This window comes from Calidris pugnax, unplaced genomic scaffold (genome assembly GCF_001431845.1).
Source record: "Calidris pugnax isolate Ruff unplaced genomic scaffold, ASM143184v1 scaffold172, whole genome shotgun sequence".
Taxonomy (NCBI): domain Eukaryota; kingdom Metazoa; phylum Chordata; class Aves; order Charadriiformes; family Scolopacidae; genus Calidris; species Calidris pugnax.
The window spans coordinates 280,606-296,529 of NW_015090897.1; the positions used below are offsets into that span (position 1 = coordinate 280,606).

General features: G+C 41.1%; 1 long non-coding RNA gene across 3 annotated transcripts in view; it reads left to right on the forward strand.

Moving 5' to 3' along the window:
* The first annotated feature begins 482 nt into the window (after positions 1-482).
* Positions 483-15,924, forward strand: part of LOC106891703 — a 95,231-nt gene continuing 79,789 nt past the window's right edge. For all 3 annotated transcript variants that reach the window (XR_001412764.1, XR_001412765.1, XR_001412766.1), the window contains exons 1-2: positions 483-686; positions 9,158-9,340. This is a non-coding gene — a long non-coding RNA (uncharacterized LOC106891703). The remainder of the gene's footprint in view (positions 687-9,157; positions 9,341-15,924) is intronic.

The window sequence follows — 15,924 nt, forward strand, 5'->3', positions numbered from 1 at the left end:
TAATGTATTACATTTTGTGTTTAAAAGTAAAAAGATTTATTGATAAAATTATCTTGCCACTGTTTGAAGTTGAATTCCTTCCCATTCATTCATTCATTTGTGCATTCCTAATATTTGCAGCTCAAAGGATGGACTCAGTTTTTCCCCTCATTTTACACTGTGTTGAATCCAATGTGCAATGGACTGAATCCAGCAGGTGAAAAATGCAAGTAGTGTTATCTTTCCTAGAAACTGAATACCTGTGATTCTGTGCCACTGTTTTTAAGGACGGCTGGGGAAATCTGTTCCAAACATCACTAACAAAACAAGTTCTTTGTTCTTGGTCAGACTGGGAGAGGGACAACTTGTTTTGCAAGACAGACGTACAGTCCTCTGAAAGCCACTGTCTGTATCCCGCTTCCCATGATTATGTATATGTATGTTCTAACAAGAGCTGCCTTTTGAAATCAGCTCCTCCTTACACCTAATTGAGGAATAAAGCCATAATGCCAAGTTTATGGTATCTTAGTGTGTTGCTATGGAAGTGATATTAGCAACATTAGACATCCAGCACTGTGGGCTGAGTAGCAGTAGAATGGGATAGAAACTGAAAGCCTGGGTGCGGTAGAAGAAGCTTTCATTTCAACACAAATATCTTTGATTCTTTGGAAAACCATCAGAGAAAGAGGACAGTATATCAGAGGAAAGTAAGTATATTTAGTTTACAGTTTGTCTTGATGAGGATGTCTAGACTGTAAGAGCATAAAGTTCCTAATCGTCAAACAATATGTTTTAAAAAAATTAATGTAAAGGTTAAAGTCACTGCTTATGAATTCATACCATTATTAAGAAAAAAGAAAGTAAATTTTTTTACTGATTGCTCTTGTGATCATATGCTTAATTTCCTTTCATGTTTTCTTAGTTTTTTCATGTCTCTTTCTTTTCTTTTCATTTTGCTTCTGGAATGGGAGACAGCCCAAGCAGATGATAGCAACCTAGTTCTGTTCCTATTTAGCTGTAGTTATTTCCAGTGACAGTTAAGGATGCCTGGCTCTGTCTTGGGCCCTTGTATAGTTAGACTGTTGATATTGAGTGATTATTGAATAGCTCTATAATATATATTTATGTGCAATTTAAGGTACAAAATGATCAGCTGAAGTTTGTTACAACGTACTTAGGTGCATGGAAAGATGAAAGACTGAAGAGTGGATCAATAAAGTCATTACGAGATGGAAAATGCTATGAAAACATATCGGTGATGTACAGTTAAACTAAAGAACAAAAATCATATACAATCACTGGTTCCAGCTTTTGACAGGAAACATGAGCCTTTAGGCATAAATGACTGTGAATGGCAAAATGCAGCTGCTGCCTTCCCTTGAAGAGCCTGAGGGGCTGGGGAGAGCGATGGAAGGTGCCCCCGCAGCGCGCAGTCACTGCGGAGCTCCAGCTGCCATACAGAGCCGGGGCGAGTCACACCCCAGAGAGTGCTAGACAGGATCCTGTGATGCTGCCAGCCCCTCTGGAGGAGGTACATGGAATAAAGGAATATTCATGAGGAAGGGGAGGTTCCGTAGGGAATTAGGCAGCTGCAGAACCCGCCTGCATGAAGCACCACAGAGGTTCCAGTGTCACCAGCTGCCTTCAGCCCCTCTCCAGCTGTGGCAACACCCTCTGCATCCCTCGTCCCGGTCCTCACCAACAGGTAAAACAGTGTAAAATATAAAAATAAATTACCTACATCATCAGAGGAGCATGTTTTGTTGACCTAGCTCCAGGTTTCCCTGCTTTACATTGCTCTGTTTCTCTACACTCGCCATTCTCTCTTTCATTGCATTCCATAATTGCCAGAAATAAATGAAATCCAAAAATTCTGTGGAGAAAACCAAGTTAAGCACCCCCAGCTGTTCGGAGCAGCATGAGCTGCTGCTCCATTAACTCCAGTATGTACGTGCACAGGCCTCAAGCAAAGCCTTGCTCCAGCAGCTGCCAGGGATGCAGAATTATTGCTTAGAATAAATCACTGTAAGCCAGTCGGGGCTCTGGGCACCCTGGTGTTCTGACACTTGCTGTGTTTGTGAGAATGACATTTCCAAATGCCCAAAAACTATGGAGCAGCTTCATGTTGCTATTGTCTTTGTTGAACCTACGTTTAATTTCTCTCATCTTAACATTATTCTTAAAAAAGCAGGGGAAAAAAAAAAGGAAAGAGCAGCAACCGATTTGGCAGCTAGTATGAAGAAAAAGAATTTAAGTTGTTCATGGAAGTGTGGTGCCATTGTATGGCTTTGCTTACACAAGGAAAAAAAATAACCCGAGAGCTGTATTAATTGTTAGAGTTTAAACTATGCCTGTGTCACCATCCAGGTGTTTGTTGTTGCCTGCAAATGAGTTGTCTATGGAGGTGAAAAAAAATACCACTGTGTAGCAGAAATTGCTGAACTGACACCAAAGATACAGTAAGTATTTGTGTTGCCCAATGAGACCATTTCATAATGGCTAATGGAGTGTTCTGCTTAAAGTTTCTCGAAGCAATATGGCCAATATCTTTATCAGGTAATGTGGCATACTCAGAGTGCGAGGAGCTTTCCAGATGCATCCAGAGCCTTATATAAATACAGGAAATACACCAGTTCTAATTGGTTTGAATTCACTTAAGCTGAATTGAAGTCTGGTTTATAAAATAAGCCTCATTTTTAATTAAGTAAATGTCCTTGCAATCTTTTGCGCTATTTATCTATGTCAATTTAAATAACACCTTAATTAATTTTTTGATTGGAAGACGTGAAGGTGTGAAAGGGTTGTTTTGTTTGGTTTGTTTCTAAAAGGAAGCTAAAAATAATGCTGGAAGAATGGGACCGCTAGCATCTCAATCAAAGCTAAATGTGAGTAAAACATTAAAACAGTTGAGGGAGTTGCAGTCAGCGATAGAAATGCCTTTGAATGTATGTGGAAAAAAAAAAGAATGCTTTCAGGTGAAGATAAAGCCCATTCCTGTTTATGTGATATCTTATGAGTGGTGTACCTTAGGCTGTGAATATTATGTGTGAAAGGAAAACTGTCAAAATTGGAACTATAGATAATGGCCCTCAGATCAGGAAGTAGTAATTACGCAGTTTATTTGACAGTTCATTGCTTTGTAGAGGGAGCCAGAGTAGGTATCTACTGATTAACCAAATGCTTTGGGGATAATTGGTCCAAAAAAGAAAGGAAGTTTGAAAGAACAAGGAAATTATCTGCATCACTTCCATTAAGTGTAGTCATGGTGCTAAACCTCCAGAAAAGGCACTGGGCAGGAGATAAGCGAGAATCTTTATCAGAACACATAAATTAGAAAGCAGATCGTCCCTGTATGGCTGTCTAAATGTTCGTGCAGGAAAAAGCAAGTGCATGTTCTCAGTGCATCTTTTAAGTACATTTTTAAAAAAAACCTCGGCCTCCTCCTTTCCACCATAGGTTGGTCTTTATTTCTTTCCTGGCTGCAGACTGGCTGGAAAAAGACCAAGGGAGAGATTAGAAGATATCTTTGCATAGTTTTATGATGCAATGCCTGCATAAAAGTGTGAAAATTAGTGTGTTTCTTCACTGGATGAGAAAGATTTAGAAAATATATAATTTATGACTCCAAAATGTTTAAGACATTTGTTTCTGTAACACCAGTCCTTTGAACCCTGGGTAGAAAAGGCATCCACATGACGGGCGGTGTTACACCTGGGTAGAAAAGGCATCCACATGACGGGCTGCTGCCTCGCTTGCTCTTCATCTAAACTAGTTTATCTGTGGAAAGGTCCCAGGCTGGGCCTGGCTGAGATGGAATGCAGTGAGATAGATCCCTGCGCCATGGCTGCAGTTGTCAGAGCAACCACACTGTGGAATTGCTGGGATGGGAATCGGAGTAGCTCGGTTTAGCCCCTGTGTTACTAATTTTTAATCTTCGTTCCTTTACAGCCATAGTTTTATTTCTCAAACTAAGCAGTGTTGGGAACCAACCCTTCAAGGGAGGAAAAAAAGGATCAGGCCATTGAGTGTTTTTAATTCAAGCCAATTTTGTTAATTCAAAAACATCGTACCTGGAAGTTAGTGCCCAGCACTGGGAATCTGGAGACTGAAGCAAAATTTGCCTTCTCTCAATTTAACATGAGCTTTACTGTAGGTTGAGATTAATCTGTAATTCAGTAGCAATTCTACAGCTGGCTACATATGACCTTGATTTTGACTTTAGGGAATTAATGAAATTCCCTATCTGTAAACTGGATGTCCTTTTCTGCCTCAAATGGATCTGTGAGACTTAATTCGTTGGTAATTTTTGCTTATAAGGAGTATGAGGGTCTTGTAACAACAAAGCCTATAAACAGGCAAAGCAGGTAAAATCTTCGTGAGTGTTGCAAGGGAGAAGTCACAGGACAATGTCTTTAGCTAAATTTTGGATATGCACTGAATTGCAAGTGATGACTTGCCAGAATTATTTTGATAACCTGAAAAAAATTTCTTCTTGACGAATGATACTGAAAATATAGGGAATTGTCTTCTGTGCTGATGTTACAAAGCTTTCTTTGTCTCCATAGTGTTTTATTTGAATGTTGTAAGGAGGCTGGAGAGGAGAATATATTTCTCCTGATGACTGTTAGATACCGTTACTGCCCTAGTGTCCATAATAGGATTATTATTGTGGTTATTATTACAATTATTATGTTAGCTTTGATGATTTTCATTATATTCTTTTGATTGTACTTTAATAAATGAAAAAATCTTTCATTTAAATTATTGCTTATATAGTTGGGAACTCAGTTTTTAAATATTTTTATACACGTACAATGGGTATATACATTCAATTTTTAAACTATCTAATAATTGCTCCAGATGTTAAATTTGTTGATCGCTGGCACCATGTTTATTCCAAAATGTATATTTTTTAAATGAAATTGAAGAGGTGAAGTTTATTCTATCTTATCCTAGTTTGACAGATACTGAGCTTGAGTTAGCACACCATTGCATGAATATGTAGGTGTCTATTTTGCATACCGTTTTAACAGTTTAAAGAAAAGCTAGTCTACTGGTGCATTTTCTCATGTGAATTAGATTATGTGACTGCAGTGCTTTGAAAATAGTTCATCAATCTAAAGTAAAATTCTACTTTAAGTTTCCATGTGTTCCATAATACATTCAACCTATAAAACCAAAATGTTTTATAGTAGCTGTATTGAATCATAGTCGGATTTTAGTCTTGGTATTGGGCGGGTAGGTATGGCCTCGAGACACTGATCTACACAGTCTTTTGTCTCATGACTCCAGAGCAGAGCTTCCACCTTCATTTGTCTTACCCTGACTTCCATCTTTTTTTTAGCCTTTTTTTTTTTTTTTAAGCTACAAAGTGTCCTGTGCTTTTAGGAAGTCAAACAATGGGCGGGCTTAAATGCTCTTATAGCACAGCAGTGTCATGGTCACCATTTCCATGTTAAGGGTAACATTTTTATATTAATTTAAACCCGTTTGGTTCAATCCCACGTCATAAAGGGGGGGATGTGTTTGAAGGCATGCTTCTCCCTTTTTTCCTCCACCAAAAGCATCTGTTAGTAGGCTTCTGCTTGGAGCTATGAGCTCTGTGCCCATGAGTTCCAACTGGATTTATATTAAAGCTATTAAATTCTGAGTAGGTAGAATTCTTTTCATTCTTATTGAATTTTTTGGTGGTTAGTTGGTGGCAGTTTTTTTCTGGTTTAAGTTGTGGTTTCATCCTTGCTACCTCATATACTCCTATGAACAGTGTAATTTACTGCATTAATTTAAGTGAAGTTTTAACTGACTTTTGAAGCTGATCGATGTTTTCTAGATAGAGAAGTCTCCTTAGGTGAGCTGTTAAATACCTCAGGGTTCCCCTGGGTTCAGTTAAAATGGAATACTAGTTAAATGTTGTAGAGTATGACCATTTCTACCTGTATTTCCTATTCTCTCTCTATATCTTTCAAACTTGAAACTTTTTCAAATCAAGTAGAAGTTGTTTTTATCATGAACAGATGTCTTTTTATCAATCTAGAGAAAAATATGAAGCTATTTAGGTTAATTTGTGTGGATTTGACCTTGGCTTCAGTAGGAAACTCATATTCATTATATTTAGGAAAGGTAATAAATTGATTGGAAGGCTTAGACCGTATCATTTATCTTACATCATGACTTTAACAGTTAGGCTATGATTCTAATCAAAAAATGTCACTTTGGATTTTAAATCTATTTTTATCGCCTGGAACATCTCATCTGTCAATATTTGATTAGAGGTCCTTGCTGCTTGAGACAGCTTTTCCCTGTCTGACAGATAATCTGAAGCTCTGAGACCATCGATTGGAGCTTCATCTCTAGGAGGGAAGGAAAAAAAGAAAAAGCCAGAAGATAATTTTTGATTACACTTCAACCTGCGACTCCTGCCTTGAGCCCAACAGAAAGGCTGAGCCTTACCCTCTTATCACTGCAAAGACAGACTACTCCACTATTGATTTAGACAGAGAAGTTCAAATAAGTTCCAGCTTGATTATTTCTTGGTAACATCTCATCTAAGTTTAAGGGAAGCTATCCTTTTTTTTTTTTTTTCTTCCCCCTTTTCAGCCTTACTTTTTCTCCTTTTAATTTCCAGTGCAGTGGAATATAAGTCACCAGTCTGCCGCGGGTCCCTGGTGTGCCTGTGCGTGGTGCCACACACCCTAAGAACCTTTCTGTTCCAGCGCTGCGTTTGAGACGATGGCTTCAGGGCCAGTCCGGCCCAAACCACAACACAGCAACGGCCCGGCAGACGAAAAATAGGCCAAATTTTCAGTCTAAGATATGTTTAAAATCAGAAACAGAAATCGGTTGTTGTTGGAGACCCTGAAAGTTCTTTTATGCCTGCCTGCTATTCTGACAAGTTCTTCTCTAATCTATTCATAAATATGTCTTTTGAGAAAAAGTAGAATGATATCTCTTGGTACCTATAAGGGAAAAAATACTGCAGTGAATGTTTGCAAACACTTGGTTTGGTTCACTGATCTGTATTTGATGGCAAGTAGCACAAGCTTATTTTTCCTACATGGAAATTTTGAGTGCTGACAATCAGGCAATTCTTTAGGTATGTGCCAAAAATACAGGGGTAGGTTTCTACTTTTAGTAATCAAAGTAATTTTTTTATCAAAATGTACAGCTTGCATGTATTGAGTACTCTTTCTAGAGGGACAGTTCGTGAGTTCCTCCTTTTACTGACATATTAGGATCCTGGATGAGGTAAATTCAGAGCCTAACAGGAAACAAAAGCCACTGTGCTTGTTTTATATTTTTATACTTGTGTCTACTGTGTTGAAATGTGACAGTTTATCCTAGATTTGAAGTTAGATTTTATGTCAGGCAGAGAAGAGTTGGTGAAAAGTTGAAAGGAAGGTGAAACTTCCTTGTGCCCAGGAATATTTAGCACACACGTAGAAAGAGCCAAGTTTTTGGCTGGTGTGGGAGTGAAAAGGTATTGATGTGAGCCAAAATAACCAGGAGTGGGTACCTGAGCCTGCAAGACATCTAAAGACCTAGGGTCAAACTTCTTCAACCCAAATGTACTTGAAAAAAAGAAATAAAATCCCTAAAAATATGCCAGAAATATTTTAGGAAGAACTCAGCTGTGTTGCTGTTCCCGTTAGCAGCTCAGAATTGTGTGTAACGTGCCGGTAGCTGGGAGCCAGCGCGGGGCTCGGAGGGGATGCTCTGAATTCGGCTCTAAGGTTAGAACAGTGGTAGGGACCCTGAGTAATAGGTGTCCAAACAAATGTGCATCAGAGAGACTCACAATTAGTAGATAATTCATATCTAATTAAGCTCTCCTTGGGGTTTCCGAACTAATGACCTGATTCATTCTGACTTGCAGCTTTGCCAATTATGTATTTTCCTTTCATAGGTCTGTTTTTGGAGCCCATTCGCAGCGTGAGCAGAGTTGTGGTTTGCTCTCATCGCAGGAATGTGGTCGCTGCCTTGAGTGGAGAGTTTCTCCACCGTTCCTGTGGAATGCAGTGTTGTGTCTGTCGCAAGTAATCTCAGATTTCCTTGCTGATTTAAGTTTAGATCAATCTGCTTTGTCAGAAGCTTTAGAAAGTGATTAATGACTTAGATTTATTGACAGGAATAGGCAAGAATTGTTGGTTTTAACCAAACTCCGTGTTGAGTCTGAAGATTTTTGAAGCTTGAAGCTCCAAGCAGTGAGGGGGAGTGACCCTGCTCGGGCTGTTGTGGCTCCGGAAGGTGCCAGCTGAAGAGTGGAGGGTGACCCCACAGTTAACTCAGTCCTGTTGAGTCTTAAGGGCAGTCTGCAGTTCCCAGCTCCGAGGAAAAGGGCAGTGGGTGTCCCGATGGCAATTGGGAGTAGAGCAGCGAGAGAAGGTAAAAGCAAGAGAGGAACCAAATGAAGAGAACCTGCCTTTCTTTTGAAGAGAAGAAAAGATGTTTGCAGAGACAGATGTGTGCAGAACTTTCCCTGAGCCTAAGTTTAAAAGGGGAGCAGAATTACTACGGTGGAAAAAATGTATTATGTCCGCTTTCATTACTGCAGGAATGAATGTGTCATTTTAAGTGACATACTGAATTTGCTGTGTATTTAATTTGTAGCAAGCATAACTATAAACAATATTAGTTTAAAAAAAAAGTAACAAAGTTAACAAAATTCCCAGATTTGCATCAGTCCTTTATACTGCGTTAAAATATGGGTGAATAACCCGCAGTTAAGTCAAGGTCAAAGATCCTCCAGCTCTTATGGTCTGGAGGGCAGGTAGAAGAACAGAAATCGGTTCTCTCTGCACTCTAGCCAATCCCATCCTAGAAGAGAGAGTTGGATGGATATCTTTTTTTCTGTCTTTTTGTTTGTTCGTTGATGTGTCGCACATTAGTTGTGGACTTCAGGAAGGACAAATCAGTTCAACCCACCTTCACATTTTAGAAATGCTCAGGGATTTTTATTCTTTTTTGTTTGTTTGTTTAATTTGCTTTTCCTGAAGAGATTCAAAGGCTTTAAAATGGGATTGGATTCAAGAGATGAATTTGTGAATTTCTTTTTGCTTTTCTCTACTTCCATTTGCATTGCATCAGCCTATTCCAACTCCAGAATTTCCAACACTGTCTTTCCTTGCTTTGCTGTGCCAGACATCCCTGCTTTATTTTTTTCAAAAATACTTATTTCCAGGTCGCCTCGCGGGAGGAGAAGGTGAGGTGCTGTCATGCGCCGTCACACGTGGAGATGAAGGTCAAAGCACCCTTCAGCTTGGTTGACAACGGGAGCTGCCGGTGACCCGCTCTCCCGACTGCTCAGCATTACAAATAGCCGGGTGGGACAGTCCCTTGAAGCTCCTGCTGGACCCCTTTGCAGGTATGACTGTTCACTGCGGCTGCGCGTTGGGTTCGTAGGTCAGAAATCTGGTCATCACTAATTATGAGTCCATATTTAACTGCCATCCACGAAAAGTTTATTTTAGATGTCCTGTTCATTAGCAGATGGGAATTCAGCAGCTAAGGAAAGAATGTGGTTTAGTTCTGTGGGGTTTCATTCAGCTGCTTTAATTGAGATGAGATGGTCCTGGGTTGTTGCCATAATCCCAGGTTTGTTCCAGAGAAGCTGTGGTTGGGGAAGGAAGGAAGAGCCGAGGCTGAGGAGACAGGCTCCCGTTGTTGGTGTTAATTAGCAGATCTGGGCATTACGTGATCCTTAGATGCTGCCAGGAAAATACCTGGTTGTCTCAGTCTGAAGCATTCTTAGTACAAATGAAGTGTAGCAGCTACAGAAAAGCTGTCTTTTCTGAGCACGTGAGGATTGTATTTCTAAAAGCAGATGATTTGGGCAGATTTCCATAGGTGAGCTCTTGCTTCCTAGAAGAGCATTCCCTGCTATGTCTTAGCTGCCTGCTTTGAAAGCACAGAATTTCTGTAGCTTTCCAATTAATAGTTGGTGAGAATCAATCATCAATAGGAATTTCTTTTAATATTAGGAAACAGCAAGTTTTCTCTGAACTGTTAATGCTAAAACCAAGACAAAACCAATTAAAGTAGTCTTGCATGGAAAATTTCAGCCTTAATGATTCTATTTTGTCAGAATTATCGTTTAAAAAAAAAAAAAGGAAATACCAAAGGTGATACTCACAGTTCCACAGTTCTAATATTTACTGACAGAAATTAAAAGAGGAGGTTTTTGTATCTGTCCTCTTTCAGCAAAAGCCACTGTGCTCTGAGACCCCCGAAGTGAGCTGAAAACCTGTCCCTGGTTGTTAATGGGCTTTAAACAAAGCCCTTAATGAAGCCATGAAATAAATTTTACAAAATTTCTCATCAGAACAGAGTTTTTTCATTCTCTGTGGGATACATTTAGAAAGGGCTTTGCTGAAATTACATTTGTAATTGTTCCTTTATCTTCCAAAGCAGCCTGTCCATCAGTTCAGTTCTTTGATGCAGTTTTTGTTATGTTGTTAGGGCAATTGGCCAGTGGTTTCTGTGCACCCGGCTCAGCAGATGGGTTGTTGGAGGCCCCGTCTCACTAATGATCATCTCTTTTATCTATTTATTTGAAACGTTGATCATTCATTTAATTTCTCCGCTGTTCCTTAGAGTGAAAAATGTATGTGTGCATATATATATATATGTTTGAATACAAGTTTTACTGTATTCACACGCACACACATACATATGTGCACACCCAAATGAACCAAACTGTTCCTGGTTTGATTTCTGTGTCGCAGAAGAGCGGTCACTACGTAGCAGCTGCTCACACCTCCCCAGACACCAGGACAGCGCCCGGCGTCACCGTCCCTGCCTGCGGCGCTACACTGACACAAACCTGGGAGGCTTTTATCTCACAGAATCAAACTGGCTCTATTTAAAAGTAGAGAAGTGTGTCATTTATATGACAGCCTGAGAGCACACAAGCTGTTTAAGGAAATGTCCATCAGGTATGCTTATGGATTTAGTTTCCAGGAAGAGGATGCTGCTAGGAATGGAGTCCTTTGATGATTATATTAGTCCAGCTTTTAAGAAATCATATTCTGATGCTGTTATGCTTTTGGGAGACTCTTTCCTAATCTATTTTTTTTTTCGTATCTTGATAAATAAATCCCTTAGAACTTTCCAAAGAAGTATAAAGCTTCTGTATTTTTTCCTTTTTAATCACAGTCTAAATTTTAATAAGTATTTATATCTTTTATTAAATGGTCAAAAAATTCCAAGTTTATTATTCATTATAAATTCTACCATATATCATTATCCATGTAATACTGCTTTCTTTTTGCACAGTAAATACCCATGGAGACTAGCAAGCCTCCTGAAGCTGTCACTCTCTGCATTGCTCATAATCCTGTCTTTTTTAATATTTGTAGGAAAATGCCAGGCGGTTCCCCACCCCCAAAGGCATTCTTTCTTACTTGCCTAATATTAAACAGTAGGAACTTACATGATACCTTCTTTTCTGCGTATGAGAACAGATTTTTTTTGAAAACTCAGAAACTTAGACCTTTCTAGAAATACCTTGCTATGCTTATTTAAAGTAAACATACAAAGTAGAGTTAAGGGCCCTGGACAACCAAAAATTAGAAAATACAAAATTATATAGATCAAGGAGCTGAAATATGGGTACAGAAACAAAACTAACAGCTGCGGAGCTTCACTTTTACTACTTTATGCTCATTTAAAATGAGAAATAATTGTCTCCTCATCTTTTAAAACTAATGAAGCCATAATTGTCCCGTATTGTATCGGTGCACAGGAGATTCCGGTCTCTTGAGCAAACGTACTCATTCTGTTTGTGTTTGCACACTTGAATGTCTGACAGAGTGTGAGTAAATGGTAAAGAAAGCAAACCGGGCTGGGGCTATTCCCCGTTCCTTGCCATATAGCGACTGCATTTTCCAGGGGTTCCAGTTCAGTTCCCACATCTGTGAACGAGAGGATCTTATTTCAGACACAATGTGAAGAAATAGCCTTTAATGTACTACTTCAAAAGGGGGAACTTGGGTTGAAATAGATTACTGTGTAGCTAATACTCTGATAAATAGATGTATTTATATATGTCACTTCAGTCTCATTTGGCTGCTCGGGTTCAGGAACAGATTTGTGCTGAATCTAGCACTGAACTTACTGTCACCGTAAGTAGCCATGCGTCTGGTGAGAGAATTGGATGCTTTAACGGAAATATAAATGGGAGCTGTTTGGAAAAGGCAGGGTTAATTCTTTCATCTTGGTTAAAGGAGAAGCATTTTTCTGACACCCTGGTCCAACTGAATGCCACTAGTCGGATGTTAGGACCTCTCTGGTTTTATATCTTAGTAACAGAAATCTTGTATTTCAACAAAAAATTGGAAAAGAATACAATGAAAAGTACCCAGAAAAACCAATCATTGTCAGAAATACTCCTCAACCTCCAAAATATGTTATTGGTTTTACAAGTAAATGGGTTTATAGTTTCATGTACAAAAGAAATTTGGGTTTTTTTTCTGGTAATTTTAATAAATCCTTTTTTAATAGCTGCTGAAGTTCACTCTAAATTTGACCAGGTTTTCTTTACAGTATGTAGTTGTCAGCCAAAAACATTTGGGTTTTTTTAATATATTTGGTTCTAATTCCTATTTCTAAAACTCTTCTTTTTAGTTTGGATATTTGACCTTTAGGATGGCATTTTCCTTTCATTCTGTATTAGGTCTAAGACCAGGCAATGCATTCCAAACAAAATCAATACATCGCAGAAAGAGATACATGGTAAGACTGCTCAAGAAATGTTTGTATTTGGTCCTGAGGTTTGTAGATAAATATTCTGTAAGTTTGCAGAAATGAATATATCTTTATTAAAGTACTAGTTTTGTGCTGGTGAGATGGAGATCTTCCCATGAAAGTTTTATTGCATCTGTCAGCCCTTAGTTGCTGCTACAGAAAATGTTTCTGTTCCCTAAAGACCTCTAAAGGCAGTGTGAGCAGCACATTTTCCGATACCTGCTGGTGCAAATTCCAGAATCAGTGGTGACGTTTGGCATTGGAAAGCAGCAGGGCTGCAGCTCTGCCGTGGGGCTGAGGGTGACAGAAGGGGTGCCGTAGGACTAGATCGACGGCGAGTGTTTTTTATGCGTGAGCTTTGTTGTTCCCTTTGCTGTGGCTGCTCCACTTGGTGCCATTCTTGACTCCTCTCTTTTCTCTTTTGCAGCTCAATAAGCCTTATTTCCATTTATCGTCAAAATCTGTCCTTTCCTCCTTTCTGTTCACATCCTTGTGGACACTTTGTCCCTTCTTCCTTTGTATCTAAAATTTGGATACTTGATACGTTGTCTTCTCCCGCGCTTATCTCTTTCTGTTCAGCTCTGGTGGTTTTGCCCTCATATCTCTTGCAGAATCACGTTCAAGCCCTTTGTCATGTTTTTAATAAAGGGCCTCGCCTCGTGTCTCTGAACTAATAACTGCCTCTTGCCCTTTGTCTTCTCTCGCTTGAAGTTACTGGTTTGGTTTTCATTGCTGCTCTTCGGGCTTCCTGTGACGTGGATCACGGAATCACGGAATTGTCGGAGTTGGAAGGGACCTCTAGAGATCCTCTAGTCCAACTCCCCTTCTAAAGCAGGATCGCCCAGAGTGCATCACTCGGGACTGCATCCAGGCGGGTCTTGAAGATCTCCAGAGAAGGGGACTCCACACCCTCCCTGGGCAGCCTGTTCCAGTGCTCCCTCACCCTCACCGTAAAGAAGTTTTTCTCATATTTGAATGGAACTTCCCATGTTCCAGCCTGAGCCCGTTGCCCCTCATCCTATTGCTGGAAACCACTGAAAAGAGTCCGGCTCCAACATCCTTCAACCCGCCCTTTAGGAACTTGTAAACATAGATGAGGTCTCCCCTCAGCCTTCGCTTGTCCAGGCTAAAGAGCCCCAGCTCCCTCAGCCTTTCTTCGTAAGGGAGGTGCTCCAATCCCTTAATCACCTTAGTTGCCCTATGTTGGACTCTCTCCAGTAGTTCCCTGTCCCTCTTGAACTGGGGAGCCCAGAACAGGACACAGTATTCCAGTTGTGGCCTCACCAGTGCAGAGTAGAGAGGGAGAATGACCTCTCTTGACCTGCTGGCCACACTCTTTCCTATGCAGCCCAGGATTCCATTAGCCCTCTTGGCAACAAGGGCACATTGCTGGCACATGGAAAGTGTGCTAACTACCAAGACTCCCAGATCCTTTTCCTCAGTAGTGCTTCCCAGAAGATCCATCCCTAACCTATATTGGTACCTGGGGTTCTTCCTCCCCAGGTGCAGGACCTTATGTTTGTCCTTATTGAACCTCATTAGCTTCTTCTCTGCCCAGCTCTCCAGCATGTCCAGGTCTCACTGGATGGTGGCACAGCCCTCTGGAGTGTCAGCGACCCCTCCCAGTTCGGTATCGTCAGCAAACTTGCTGAGGATGCACTCTGTCCCCTCTTCCAGGTCATTTATGAATATGTTGAACAGAACTGGGCTGAGTATTGACCCCTGAGGGACACCACTGGTTACAGGCCTCCAGCTTGACCCCGCTTCATTAATTAGAACCCTCTGAGTTCTGTCACACAGCCAGAACTCAATCCACCTCACTGCCCCCTCATCCAGCCCACGCTTCCTTAATTTTCTAATGAGGATGTTATGGGAGGCAGTGTCAAAAGCCTTGCTGAAGTCAAGGTAGATGACATCTGCTGCTCTCCGTTCATCTAACCAACCAGGTACAACATCATAGAAGGCTATCAGATTGGTCAAGCATGATTTACCCTTGGTAAACCCATGTTGACCAATACCGATAACTTCTTGATCTTCAATGTGTTTGGAGATGACGTCCAGCACGAGCCGCTCCACTACTTTCCCTGGGACAGAGGTGAGACTAATTGGCCTGTAGTTCCCTGGGTCCTCCTTCTTGCCCTTTTTGTGGACTGGTGTGATATTTGCCTTCCTCCAGTCCTCAGGCACTTCTCCTGTTCTGCAAGATATCTCAAAGATGATAGAGAGTGGCTTAGCAATAACATCCGCCAGTTCCCTCAGCACTCGTGGGTGCATCCCATCAGGGCCCATGGACTTATGGATGTCTAGTTTGGCCAAGTGGTCTCTAACCCAGTCCTCCCCAACAGAGAGGAAGTCTTCCTCTCTTCAGACCCTCTCCCTTGTCTCCAGGGTCTGGGATTCACGAGAGGCAGCTTTGGCAGTGAAGACCGAAGCAAAGAAGGCATTCAGCAACTCCGCCTTCTCTGTGTCTTCCACCACCAAGGCACCCACCTCATTCATTAGTGGGCCCACATTTTCCCTAGCCTTCCTTTTTTTATTGATGTATGGAAAAAAGCTCTTCTTATTATCTTTAACTGTTGTTGCCAAGTTAAGTTCTGCTTGGACTTTTGCCCTTCTAATTTTTCCGCAGCATGCCTTTGCTACACCTTGATATTGTTCGTAAGTAGCCGACCCCCTTTTCCCTGTAGACCTTCCTTTTCTCCCTGAGGTCCAGCCAAAGCTCTCTGTTTAGCCAGACTGGCCTTTCTTCCCTGTCAGTTCATTTTATGGGACCTGGGGATGGCCTTATCCTGTGCTTTTGAGAGTTCCTCCTTGAAGTATGACCAGCCTTCCTGGGCATCTTTGCCCTTCAGGGCCGTCTGTCCTGATATATGATAGTGATATCATATCCTCTTATTACAAAGTCTTTTTAAAAACACTTGCCTTGAGAAAAGGCCTTACTCCTTTTGTTTCCAACACTTGCAGTGCTCAGGTGCGTGCAGCGAGGCTCCCCGAGGCGCGCGGGGGAGGCCGTGTGGGGGGGCAGCCCTGCCGGGGAGGGCACCGGGAGTGAGCGATGGGACATGGGCTGACCCAGCTGGTGACACCAGCCTCTCTGCTCCTGCTCTGGTCATTTCCCTGACCTGCTGCATTAGTCTTAGAGCTCGAGCTCTTTCAGATGCAATGATTTACAAAACACAGAACGTCAGCTGCCAAAAAAATGTC